This window comes from Gobio gobio (assembly GCF_949357685.1).
Source record: "Gobio gobio genome assembly, chromosome: 7".
Taxonomy (NCBI): Eukaryota; Metazoa; Chordata; class Actinopteri; order Cypriniformes; family Gobionidae; genus Gobio; species Gobio gobio.
Genome location: NC_137103.1, coordinates 51,148,755 through 51,163,472, shown reverse-complemented (window position 1 = coordinate 51,163,472; position 14,718 = coordinate 51,148,755). Strand labels below are relative to the sequence as shown.

The 14,718-nt window shown below is 39.5% G+C and overlaps 1 protein-coding gene across 2 annotated transcripts in view; it reads left to right on the top strand.

The window, feature by feature from the left end:
• Positions 1-14,718, top strand: part of b3galt1b (UDP-Gal:betaGlcNAc beta 1,3-galactosyltransferase, polypeptide 1b) — a 303,243-nt gene that overhangs the window by 63,458 nt on the left and 225,067 nt on the right. Inside the window, exon 1 of one of the 2 annotated variants that reach the window (XM_079821411.1) lies at positions 8,973-9,311. The exons of the other annotated variant lie outside the window; for it this stretch is intronic. The gene's annotated coding sequence lies outside the window, so the exon portion shown is untranslated. Of the gene's footprint in view, positions 1-8,972; positions 9,312-14,718 lie in introns of those variants that run through there. 2 annotated transcript variants of the gene reach the window in all.

Below are 14,718 nucleotides of genomic sequence, written 5' to 3'. Positions count from 1 at the left end.
CTCCTGTCAGAAATTGAAGCTTCCGCGCCTCGATCGCCCCCCGGTGGCCGGTCCCAGTATAGCTCCTAAACCCCACCCCTCCATGTATTTGAATGGACGTGAGACACACTAAACAATTCAATTACACTTCAAATAATTGTTTCCTAAAGATGGTTTCTGTCATTTTAGGCAGTTTTTATTACGATAATTTCATTTCAAGTGTTCGTTTTTTAAATAAGTTTAGTTTTAGTGAGTTATTTGATGCTATAAAAACGGGTGGTGTGACGTCATGATTGACAGCTGAGATTGACGGCTTCTCTGAGTGAAGTTGTCACTGAGGCACTAACGGACTTTTTTCTGGATTTTTGGGAGGAGATTGGAGCTTTAGCTTTAATTTCTACATTTCCATAACTGTTTATTTCACACCAACCCAATGAATTATTCTGCATCTGCGAGAGTGTGGGCGGGCTTTTGATAATCGCGCCTCTACTTCCTGTTCTCTACTGCGCAACTCCGGTCCCGAGATCGCTACTGCGCAGACTCGGTCCCAAGATGTCAGCGCTGTGAGCGGGCCTATGAAAGCTTCAACTATGGTCAGCGGAAGTCAATGAAGTCGCGTTGTCCATATTTTTTTACGGTCTATGCTTGAAACGCACAGAATGATTCAATGTGTTGACGTAATTTCCACTGAAACAGGAAGACAGGGCGGGGCATATTGAACAGCTCCTCCCCTTTTTAAAAATAGCCAATAGTGTTTCATTTATATCACAGCTCAGCCAGAGCCGTTGAGCTCGGTAAAGCCAAAGTTTCCTCCTTATCTCTAACCGTTTCTCCTCCTGATCTCCTCCAAATCGCTTTAAAGTCGGCATGAAACGGAAGTTGAGATCGTCTTTTTCTCCTTATTGTGACGTATATCCGAGTGAAACGGCTTCTGAAATTAGAAAAAATGTAGGGCGAGGCTTGATTTCGTCCTTCGGGAATTGATTGGATCGTTGGAAGTTGGGCGTTGCTAACAAAATGAAGGCAGATTTGAAGTTTGCACTCAGTTGTGGAGAAAAACTCGATCTATCTCTTAAAAAAATGTATTTTCTCTCAAAATATTTTCTATTTATGTTACTGAGCATATTTCCTCACTTTTCGCTGGTTTATACTACATATTTTACTTATTTTAAGCCTTTTATGGCTTTATTTCTGTAAAACTTTTTTCTCAGCTCTCCCTTATAAGGGGGGCGCGCCGTAAGCGCGTTCACACACGCTGCATTCCTCAGTGCGAGCCGTCACCACAAGCTGTTCGTCCGACTATAATGGGTAATTTTTACCTAAAAAAAGCTTCTATTTCTCATATATTTCTCTCTTTTTGCCTCAAGTCCTTCTTGAAGAAGGTATTGTGTATACCGAGAAAAATCCACCTAACCACCATATTGCTACGATCAGTGACAGGTTTCTGAGAGGCGGTGCAGAAACGAGACAGGGGGCGATAATAACCCCGCCCTCGTGCCATTGCACAGGTCGTTTCGATGGGGGAGGTAAGGTTAACGTATTTGATTAAAGATTATAAGGGTAAATTAATTTTTAAAAAATAATGAAGTGCACAGATAAATCAGTTATAGTAAACACTACAATATTAATATAAAAATATGAATTGTAAAATTTGATTTCATGCCGCCTTTAAAATACAGCTTTCTGTACAGAATTCAAACAGGTCCGATTCGTTTTCTGGTCTGCGCTGACTCGATCACATGATCCGCTCTGTGCGTGTCTCTGGACCGACTCTATTACATGATCTGCCTCAGCATCTGTTTATAATGTAGGAGGCGGTGCTTCTGATTCTAGAGAGCATTTTATTGGACAGAAAATCTAATGAGAAGCTGAAGTGCAGAGTGATTTCATCAAAATCACTGATCCATATTGGCGGAAGTGAGAGACTGTAAGTTTTGAGTGCGTATATATCTTCTAAATTTAGATTTTGTCATTGTTTTGAATCACACTAGCTTAGATAACAGTAAAAATAAAATATATTCATACTAAAAGCCAGAAGTCAATTTTTGTAATTCAGTGTAATTTTATTTAGTTTGTTTGTAGTATAGTAAATGTGCATGACACTCCATGCGAAAATTTAATAGAATTATCTACATAGAAACTTATGTTGGTTTTGGTTTTTTGATTTTGGTCCAAATGGTCTTATTCTGTTATATATATAGTGAGTACATTAGTTATCGCAGTTGAAAACCAAAGAGCAACTCCTTATATTAAAATGTTGTGTTATTGCTTTAGAGTTATCAGTTAGAGTGGGAATGAAGTAGCCTGGTGTGGCCATACTCAATTCTAGTCAGAATTTGAGTCTGGTACCGCTCCATTGAGCTTTGATTATGGGGCGTGTTTCAACCGAGCCAGGAAAGACCTCAATTGGATAGACCCACAACCAATCAGAGCAACGGAGCGACGCGTAACGTTAGTTGTCAAATGTCAACAGAACTCAACTGCACTGTTACCAAGTCCGTGTTTTTCTCCATGTCCGCGGGTTGAAGCGACCCCAATTATGTGATTATATAAACCCAGGAATGCGAATTTTAGCAGGCAACCTTGCCAAAATAACATATTTTGCCAACCAAACGTTTTGAGTAGCAATTGTGCGCGACATTGCAAAAACACTTGGAAACCCTGTCTGCACGCACGCATGATTAAGTAACGTTACAAGAAAAACATGAGTGTAAACGATCTTTGGCAGTAATAAAATAATTTAAGGATACACAGAGTACTTACCAACACGATCATCGTTTCTGAGAGAAATAGTGAAGGTGAACGCAAATACGAACAAGTTCTCCGTTTAGGATAAGAGCAAATTCAACCCAAGAGCCTTCGATGACGTGGATGATTACGTTACTGTTGATCATCTGTCCATCATCGTCTAAAGCCCGCCCTGACAATTTCATTGGTCCGAACAGTTTCTGTTCGGGCATAATTCCTCCTCTATGGAGCGAGTCCAGACCGAATTGCCCGAGCAAAACATTTTGTGGGCGGGGCTAAATTCGGCTGGCATCCAGGCTAGGAATGAAGTGTTTGCGTGTATCACAGCAGCTACAGATAAAGCCACAATAAGCTTGCAGAGCGAACTTGTCAGTCCATCTTGATGGATGACAGAAACTCTGACCAATAAAAGGACAGTTTTACTCTCATGTGACTTGCATAAACACATTTTGGTAGGCTTTTGAAATGCTGCCTTGTGAAAGTTAACCAAACCAAGAAGAATATTGCAACATTGTAACAATAAATTAAATTAAATCTCTGTTCTGGAACAAAGCAAACAATCTAAAGGTCTGTAAACGCCCTAAGAATGTTTAAAAAAAAATTAAACAATGTAAACAATAATCCTGCTGTTGAGAAAAGTTGAGAAAAATTTACCTTTGTGCAAATGAGCAGTGACTGAATGCGTTTACTGCCAACAGGGAAGAGGACATTGAATCATGTGATCCGTCTCCTGTGAGATACTCTAGATGAGTGTCAGCAAGATTGAGCAGTTCATGTTACGGTTCTATATGATTTGTTTCTGCAATATAATTATGTTTGGGAAAACATGCCAGCATTCTGAGTTGAGTACATTCATGATGTGATGTATTATATGATGTTCTAATTTAAATTCAAACACTTTCCCCTCCGGAAGTTTTCAAGAAAATTAGAATGACATATTGATATCAATATTTTTACAGGCATTATATCTCATTTATGATTAGATCAGTTGTGCAGACCATTAAAACATTAGACCATCCAGCAGAAGAAGCCAACAACACAGACCATTCGGTGACCTACAGCGATGAAATCACTGCAAGTGTGAACTCGGTTTTCCAGTCACTGGATTTTCTGCAATGATACGTGACATTTTCTTTGTGAAGGATTTGTTTCCATAGACACAGCATCTTTCATTTCGCCCATTTCTCTGTGTTTGCATATTCTTGTTCTCTTGAGTGAGTTAATGACCACACAAACTGCAGAGAAATACAGCTGTCAAGTGTCTTCTGACTCTGAGCGTTTATTCCTGTTCTGTGCAAACGCAATTTGGCGATTTGCAGGTGTGCTAATCAACTAAAACCATTAAACAAACTAAATGTTTGAACTTATTTCAGCAACAGTTCTTATTATCATTTAGTAAAGGATACTAAAATAACACTGGTGACTTAATTTGTTTGAGAACTGTGGCAACCGCGGCTTGCTAGATGCTACCAGAGATCGGCAGCTACAACTACTGCCACGTTTTTTCATGAAGCTCACTGTTTTTTTTAAACAAAAAGCTGGCAAAATCATGTATTTGTCAAAAGCCCTATTCGGACGGTAATTGTTTCTCGTGGGGTCGTAAGTTATTTTCATCATTTACAGGGGCTAGTCTGCAGAGGTGTCAAGTAACGAAGTACAAATACTTCGTTACCTTACTTAAGTAGAAATTTTGGGTATCTATACTTTACTGGAGTAATTATTTTTCAGCCTACTTTTTACTTCTACTCCTTACATTTACAAGCAATTATCTGTACTTTCTACTCCTTACATTTTAATAATAGCCTCGTTACTCCTATTCCATTTCGGCATGTTTTCATTCCGGCTTGACGTCAAAAAAAAAAAACTATCCACTGTCTCCAGATAAATCGCGCCATCCGGACAGAGTGAATTTGATTGTGGTTGGATGAGAAGGATAAACACAAACCATTCCGACACCCTATTGGGTTGTAGGCTATCAATCACGCCTGCACCTGCACAAATCACACACCATGTTGCCAGATAGGGCGGGTTCTCGCCGACGAGAGCACGCACTTTCAGCCAATCAGCGATCAGCAGGCAGACGAGCTCATTCATGCCTTTAGCCGGGTTTTTAGCGTGATAACTCGTAGCTGTATATTCCAGTGATCGCTATGCCAGTGGCATAAATATACAGTAAGTTGTATCTACAGTAAAGAGTGGGAGAGTGACTCAACTCTCAAACGTGAATTACACCTGTGACACGAAGACTCTTTATAAATATAACCGTGACTCCTGTCCATCGTCATATACACACTTGGACATCTGCAACTCAACCCTACAGCTGCTGAAAGAGGTTTAAATAAACGATTAATCCGTGTTGACTGTACTAAGTGCATGTGCCATGTACTTCACAAAAGACGTACTGTAGTTTTGTCAAAGCAAAGTGCAACAGTGGTAAGCGCATTGTTGTTATTTTTTGTTGACGGATTATTGTACAGTATCAATGAATTACGCATTTTGACAGTGGTGTGTGCATTAACGTGTGAAATGCCTGTTTATTACATTGCTTTTTCCAATCTCTATATTGGGCACTTTTTGCACATAAATTGGCTTCTTACTGTTGACATTGTGTTTTTCTGAGGGATTGCCGTTTTGACAGTTTCTACCTGGACACAGTCATATTTGATCCGTTTTACTAGGAATTTTTTTATCATCAATGTTATGTTTTAAGGAGATAAAATGGTAACTTACTTATCAACATTGATTGTAATGGCAATAAAATAATATCAAATTATTTTGGCAGTTAAAGTTTTGGGATTTTTCTTGGAGTGACTATTAGTTGCCTATAAGTATTGTAAAGGTGCAAAAAGTCAAAATTCAGAGGCATGTTATCAATAACCATTTTTTGAATATAAATGTACATTTGGTGAGTTTTTGGGCTGGAAATCGTCAACCCAATCTGGCCACACTGATCACACATTCAAATAATGGTTATTGATAACATGCCTCTGAATTTCAACTTTTTGCTCAGTAGTACTCATATGGTTCTTAAATGTATTTGCATTGTCATAAAATGCGTTGATTTTCAATGGGAATATATGCAGCTGAAACGGGTAGCCTATGCATCTAAAAAATTTCAACATTAAATTTTTAATATAACATTATAGTCATTATGGCCTTTAGACATTTTTTTTTTTGAGGAAGTGGGGTATGCACTGTGGCGCGGCCTAATCTTTTATCCTTAAAGGGATACTTCACCCAAAAATGAAAATTCTGTCATCATTTACTCACCCTCAAGTTGTTCCAACCGGTATGAGTTTCTTTGTTCTGAAGATATTTTGAAGAATGTTTGTAACCAAGCAGATTATATGAAACCATTGACTGCCATAGCATTTTGCCCCTACTATGGCAGTCAATGGTTGCTCTATCTGCTTGGTTACAAACATTCTTCAAAATATCTTCAGAACAAAGAAACTCATACCGGTTGGAAGTACTTGAGGGTGAGTAAATGATGACAGAATTTTCATTTTTGGGTGAACTACCCCTTTAAGGGCATTTTTTCCCCTTACATTACTTTTACTTTTATACTTTAAGTAGTTTTGAAACCAGTACTTTTACACTTTTACTTGAGTAAAAAGCTTGAGTTGATACTTCAACTTCTACAGAAGTCTTTTTAAACCCTAGTATCTATACTTCTACTTGAGTAATGAATGTGAATACTTTTGACACCTCTGCTAGTCTGTGATTTAGTTTGCTGTCCGAATCCAGAATGTCAGTGTTTTTCTCCCACCACCCGCGTAAAAATCCCCGGCCGAATTACCTATACAATTTTTGACAAACACCAAGGACGTGTGGTAATTTAATTGCTGTTCGAATCCACATCTCTGAGTTTTCAAGAATATATCACTTCAGAAATCACTGTTTATGTCCTTTTTGACCACTGCAGAGCACCGTATTTTTGCACTTCGCTGTAATTTAGATGCATTTTAAAGATCATCTAGCCTACACTTTTATAACTGAAATGCTGGAATTTAGAAGAATAATCCTTTATTACCGCTCAAAAGAGAAAGAGAAGAAAAACAAGTAAACATTTGAAATGGGCCGTTATCACGGTAGTAATTAACTAGCCTGACGTCGTCATAGTCAGATTCTAGTCAGAATATGAGTCTGATGCTTCTCCATTGGGCTGTGATTATGGGGCGTGTTTCAACCAAATCAGGAAAGACCTTAATTGGATAGACCTACAACCAATCAGAGCAACCGAGCGACGCATAGTTGTCAACAGAACTCAATTGCACGCACGCTAGAAGAAGAAGAAGATGAGTGTAAACGATCTTTGCCGGTGTTGTAAAAAAGAATTTAAGGATACACAGAGTACTTACCAACACGATCATCATTTTTGAGAGCAAAAGTAAAGGTGAATGCATATACGAACAAGTTCTCTGTTTAGGACTAGAACAAATTCAACCCAAGCGCTCTTTGGTGACGTGGATGATTACGTTACTGTTGATCATCTGTCCATCATCGTATAAAGCCCGCCCTGCCAATTTAATTGGTCCGAACAGCTCTGGTTCAAGCATAGTTGCTCCACAACGGATCAAGTCCAGACCAAATTTCCCGAACTCCAATGTTGTGGGCGGGGCTAAATTCGGCTAGCATCCAGGCTAGTAATTGACGTTATATACTTTAAATTCGCAGCATTATGTTTATCTCATGTAAATAAGAGGCTGTATTAACTTATTTCCGCTCATTTCCACATTTTTTAAATGACATCCTATCTTCCTATTTTTTAAACAGGAAATTTAAACAATTAAATAATTAATAGTTTCTCTAATTTATAATTCCAAGCCGACATTTTATTTACAGCAGATAATCATGCGACTGACCACATGTACAGCGTGTTCCCAGGTATGATCACAAAACTCGCTCCTCCACTGTGTGAATAAATCGGCATCCGAATGTACGTGTTTTATCACTGAGCATGCAAATATATTTTTACGGACTTCCACATGAGAAACAATTACCGTTGGAATAGGGCTAAAAACTACGTCTGGATTGGATTCAGAACGATGATCAAAACATAGATGGAGTAGATGGAGTCCATCAAAACCCCAAAGCTTCACAGTCCTATAGCTCGTCCTGTGTCATTCAGTAACATTATGCAGTTTTGATTTATACTCACAACCGGCGCAACGACACCTCTGGCCACTGGGTGGGGTTGTTACACCAATTTGACGCGGGGATAATGTTTTAATTGACCAAATTAAGTTTGTGGATGTATCTTTCACGCTCTATGGCAGGCAGGGTGGACATATAATTACTTGACATGTTAAATGTTCTTAGTGATTTTTTAAGTTATTCACGCTTGCCCGCTGTGTAGGGACGTTGTTTTGTGCCGCTGTTTTGTATTGAAGTCTATGGGAAGTCTAGTTTATTTTCCCCTAAAAAGGGGCGGTAATGAAATTGACAGTTAAGTTCCCGGATGTGCCGGTAGTCCGTATATGCTGTTTAATGTTGATGATCGCGTTATTTTACATAGGCATCTGCTTACATATGATATCGCTTGTTTCTGCTTCTTCTTCGCATGTGTTTTGATCAAGTGATTCTGTACTCTTTTAGAGGGTGTGTAATAACGCCCCTTACCGTATAACAGTGAAAGCACGGAAAGCCAGAAAATGCTGTCAGTGGCAGGGAAGCGTTGTCTCATAAATGATGGAAAATTCCTTCAATGGCGGGAAGCGTTGTCTCATAAATAACTAACAATTTCATCAATGGCGGGGAAACGTTGTCTCATAAATGACGGAACATTCTTTCAATAGCTGGGCAAGAGTTAAGTGGGAAAAAAATTCAATTATGCAGTTTTGGACACTGGCAGCTTGTATATTTCTTTATGCAAATTCAGATATTTTCTTATACATAATATTTTTCCCATCTTCATGTTTCTTTCCCATCAGTCCTGTTGTCTAGCAACTCCTATATTATAAAAACGTGCTCTTTAAAAGCAGTAGTTTATAGTATGATATGGTATGTCCACAGCCGATAAGATTACTTTAGTCAAACATGTAACACTTGCATTTGTCACTTCTAAAATTGTCAGTGTGTATGTGGCCAATGTTGGATTGAATTTGAGACTCTAGACTTCTTTCTGCCCTCTCTGTTTCTCTTTCCTTCATGCTATACCACTTTCTTTTTTGAACACGGCAGAGATTCATAATTAAGCTGGCAGCAAGTATCGTCAGATGTTTCGCAGCCATTTGTGAAGTCGCAGAGCAAATGAGCGGAGCTCGTGAGAGCGGACGGCCCCCGAGGGACCGAGCGCTGGCCTCTCTTCTCCTGCCACGGCCCCGTTCCAGCGCAAAGTCCCTCGGCCCCTCCGAGCCACGGCTGGATAAATATTTCAACCGCACTATCGCTTGGTTAGAGCCATTATCAGTTACTTGCCGCACTTCAAAGATTTGACTGGTCCTCGCCGGCCATTCTTTCATCTGCGTAAGGGGTGGATCACTTTCTCGCTCTGCTGCCAGAGATCTTTCTACTCTTTTCCTTTCTCACTAATTCTATCAACGCTTTACACCGGCATCTTTGGACTGACTCCCACATGACGGGTGAGTTTGAGTCGTGCTGTGTTTAATGGCTCTCTCTCGCTCACAGTATCTGTCTGTGTCTGTCAAATGAATCTGCCTGGTTCAGAACAGGGCGGCTCTAATTGCAGTGTGTAACGGTTTTAGATATGATCAACTCTCTGACAGCTGGGATTTGAAAGGTCAGGCGCTCCAAATCTAATGACAGCGAAAGCAAGAGCAAGCTGTCGCCTGGAAACAATAGAACTCCGGCAGTTGTGCCCAGGTGGCCATGGCAAAGTCACGCGTGCTGTTTCAAATACTCAAGCTGGATTCCATTAGTTCTGAATGATTCTCACGGATGTTTTGTGTTGATGCTGTGGCTCTTTATATCTGTTTTTGCTTGACTGAAGTATTTTAATGAAGCAAATGATTCCCATTGGAGGATGTTTTCATCAACAGCAGTTCCACAGAAACTTCCCCACTGCAATTCGCTTTTCCCCCAATTTGTCCAGGAGTTATTATTGTAGTTAGTGTTTGGAAGCAATATTGTACGTAATGTAAAGAGAGAAAAAAATATTTTGCTTGTTTAGTCCCAGGCGAGTGTATAAGTTAAATGCTGATCCATTATGCCTTTAAGCCGGAAACCATGTAAACATCAAATAAAACCGGGAAATGTATTTACATTGGACTTAATTTACAAAAACAAACTCGGAGAACTCGGACTCTGCCTCCTCATTTCAGATGTCCACCGCACGCCACATCCGCTCCACTGAAGCTTTCCCACTACATCTCACAGTTTTTTTCTAAAAGAGCTATTATTGTAGTTATTGTTTGGAAGCAATGTAAAAAAGAGTTGAAAATCCCATACAATTGATGACAATTTGATTGTACATTTAAAGGGTAAGTTCACCTAAAAGTGAAAATCATTTACTCAACCTCATGTCATGTCAAACCTGTATGAGTTTTTTTCTTCTGTTGAACACAAAAGAAGATATTTTGATGAATGTTGGTAACCAGACAGTTAATGGTATATGGAAGCTTGTTTTGATATAAAGTCAGAATTGTTAGATATTAAGTCAGAATTGTGAGCTATAAAGTCAGAATTACTTGATATAAAGTCAGAATTGTGTGATATAAAGTCCAAATTGTGAGATATAAAGTTAGAAATGTGAGATATAAAGTCAGAATTGTGAGATATAAAGTCAGAATTACTTGATATAAAGTCAGGATTGTGAGCTATAAAGTCAGAATTACTTGATATAAAGTTAGAATTGAGAGATATAAAGTCAGGCTTGTGAGATATAAAGTCAGGATTGCGAGGTATAAAGTCAGTATTGTGAGATATAAAGTCAGAATTGTGAGATATAGGGCCCTATCTTGCACCCAGCGCAATTGACTTTGTACACCGACGCATGTGTCATTCCTATTTTGCACCTGCGCAAAGCGCGCTTTTCCCTCCACAGAAGCACGTCGCTAAACTAGTGAATGAACTTGCGCTACCTGGGCGGTTCAGCGCAAAAAAGGAGGCGTGTTCCGGCGCAAACAATCCCTGGTGCTATTTTGCTGTTCCATTAAACAATTGCGCCACTGACCAGAAAAAACCTAGTCTAAAGTCAGTGGCGCGTTGCGCGTTGTTCATTATGCTATTTTAAGGGCGCATGCTTGACCATAATGTATAGCGTGCACAACGCGCATACACTTTGCTCATGTAATCTACACAGATGCAACAGTTATTTTTGCAAATCATAAATTGTTACACTAAAAAAATATTAACACATGAGATGACGGAAATCATTGTGGTGTGCCACGAAGATGTGAAAAAATAGGCATAAATCTAGCTTACAAATGATTCAGGCTAATTGTAATAATTAAGGATAAGACCTGTTTGCCCAATAGTGGCAAGACATATATGTATATAAGGACATCTGACAAATTGGTTTGTCCGTCAAGAACCAGGAAAAAAAATCGACTGAAAAACTGAAAAAACTGAAAGACTGAAAAAAAAAAAGACTGTGAAATCACCTTTACCATAATGTACAACATTACAACTTCACTTCTCTGTCTTTCACTGCTCTTACAAGTTCATCAGTCTCCTCGGCTGTGAACCGCTCCTGGCGTGCGCCTGGTAAATACGCCATAATAATAGCAATCCATTATGGAACTTGCGCACCTGCTTTTAAAGGGAATGTTGGATGACGCTCGGATTGGTTTATTCACGTTACGCCCAAACCACACCTATGAATAATGAAGCTACTTCAGACCAACCCATTTTAGATTTGCGCCGGGCGCAAGAGCCATTTATCCCGCCGGGAAAATAGCAACAGCGCCGAGACCCGCCCACAAAGTTACTTGCGCTTCGCGTTTTTACACTTGCGTTTCAGATCGTTAAAATAGGGCCCATAAAGTCAGGATTGCGATATATAGTCAGGATTGCGAGGTATAAAGTCAGAATTGTGTGATATACAGTCAGGATTGCGAGGTATAAAGTCAGAATTGTGAGTTATGAAGTCAAGAATTATATTAAGAGTTATAAAGTCAAAGAATTCGCATTTACCCTTTTTATTTTTTATTCTGTGGTGGAAACAAGCTTCCATAGTATTTTATATTTGTAAGTCAATGGCTGCTGTTCTGACTGTACTGTCAACTGTTTGATTACCAACATTCTTCAAAATATCACAATGTGTTCAAAAGAAGAAAGGAACTCATACAGGTTTGGAACAACTTGAGGGTGAGTAAATGATGACAAAATGTTCATTTTTGGGTGAACTATCCCTTTAATATAAACAGAGAAAAAATATTGTAGGTTGCCTGCTTAAGTCTCAGACGAGTGTATAAGTTAAATGCTGATCCATGTGCCTTTAACCTATAAATAAACTACGTAAACATCAAATAAAACAGGGAAATGAACTGACATTGGACTTCATTTCAAACTGCCCCCTCATTTCAGATGTCCACTGCATGCCAGTCTAGTGTTGACTCAAAGGACCCGTCATATTTAATTTGGCTGTGTACATGTTTGAGGTCTGTCTGTCAGCGAGGGGACGATGTGTGAGAGTGATGCAAGAGTCATGACATGAAACACATGACAGACACCACAAAGAGAAGGAGGGAGAGAGGAGCTCTTTGAAATCCTGGTGAGCTGCCTTTTCTGTCTACTACATCCTACTACTCTGCCTTTGTGTGCTATAGTGGATTTGCATGTAGAATTTATTCCCATTAATTCCTGTATGTTTATGTTAATTCTCATGCAAAGTTTCCAACCCTAAACATAAGTAATTCATAAGTATTTAATTTTATGAGGTAATCCCCCAACAACACATAGTAGGCCCTATCATACACCCGGCGCAATGCGACAGGGCGCAAGTGTTAGTTTCGGCCCGACGCAGTTATCATTTTCACATACAGCGCCACGTGGTTTAAATAGCAATTGCACTCGCGCCCATCTGTTCGCTCATGGGTGTGCTGGTCTGTAAACCAGGTGTGTTCAGGTGCATTGTTGGCGTGTTTCTATTTTGAGGAACTGAAAATGATGTTCCATTGACCAACAAAAACCTGGTCTAAAGTCAATAGTGCAGTATTTTTTCTGTTATTTAAAGGGCGTGTTAGTAATATGTGCCTATAGGCAGGTGCACAACGCACATACACTCTGCTTATTACACACATTTTTAAAAATGAAAAATTAAAGGAATGTAAAAGATTATTATTGTGTACATAAATATAAAAATGGCTACATCATAATGAATAGTCATTGCATGTATCAGAATTAGCCTACCTATTTGCAGTAATGACGAGCAAGCAGGCGTCATTGGACGAGCAGATCCGTTTCCTCGCTAGAGAAGCGTTCGTTTTTTCCGCTTGCAAATTCCTCCATGTAAATATGGAATTTGCCATGGTGTGAGCGCAACTGGCTTTTAAAGGGAATGGGAGATGAGACTATGATTGGTTTATTGCACGTTACGCCCAAAACACACCCATGAGGCTTTTTTTATTTTTTTATACTGTTGTCTGAGGTCAACTTATTAAGTTTGCGTGGTTTTTACATTCAAAAACATCATCATGAATAAGTAATAGGCTATTTTCTACCCTGGTTTTGAGCCTCTCTCCTGGAACACTCTGTTTTTATGGGCGTGCCGCACTGAAGACTTGGAAGTAAAGGCCCACTGCTATGATTGGATAACAGTTTAGCATAATAATGAGTTTCGGCTCCCCTGTCAGTACATGTGAGGAATTGTTTTGAAAACTTCGAATGTGGAGAAACGGCAACCGGAATCCGCCCACAGGGCTCGCAAAATGTCTTTATCAAACAAACATAATGATTCATGGCTTTCCTGTAGCTCAAACAATAGAGCAATGGCACTAGCAATGCCAAGGTCACGGGTTTGATTCCCAGGGAAAGCAAGAACGGACAAAATGTAAAAAGTTGTGTACCTTGAATGCACTGTAAGTTGCTTTGGATAAAAGTGTCTGCCAAATGCATAAATGTAAATGTAAATCTCTCATCCACCCGCAATTAATATGAATGTTATTTTTTATTACTTGGCCCGCCCGACCAGTGGATATAGCCGCGAACTGCGCATCACTAACACACATACACACACACACAAGCCAAGCATGTGCATCAGCAAAACTTCAATGCAGACAAATCAGCATGTTCAAAACTTCCGCAACATAATCAGTAGATATCAAACGATCTGTAACAATGCAATACTATCACATGTAAAAAAAAACATGTTTTACTCACATAAGTGTGTTGCACAGTTCCTGTCGGATCCAATATAGAAGGCACAGCATTGTGTTTTAATCTCAATATGTCTGCAAATCCAGTCTCAACCTGTGTCTTGTTTACAAACAAATCCGCGGTGAAATGAAGCGAACAAACGTGCAATGTCTTACGCACGTGAGCTGGAATTTCATTAAAAATAAAGTTTAACCACTCATTCCTAATATTATAATCTGAAGGAAGCTTATGCAGCGACTGTGTTCTTCCACAACCAGGCACAGCACAATATCTTGCTATCTTCGGCATGTTTATTGTTCAGTAGCGCGAACCGTTTAGCGCCACGAGTCGGTGGGCGGGGCTACAGAATCAGGCGTACTTATTCTTCTGTTTAGGTGGCGTTTCACCACACGCTGACATCAAGGGTTGACATATTCTGAGATTGAGCGTTTGCTGGGCCTGGTGTCAATAAAAGCTTTTCTTTGACTAACAAGGAAGTTTTCAGCTCCGAAACTTACAGGATATTCTTATATGACGATTCACTTTTATACACTCACCTAAAGGATTATTAGGAACACCTACTAATTCTGTGTTTGACCCCCTTTCGCCTTCAGAACTGCCTTAATTCTACGTGGCATTGATTCAACAAGGTGCTGAAAGCATTCTTTAGAAATGTTGGCCCATATTGATAGGATAGCATCTTGCAGATGATGCAGACATCCAGGGCACGAA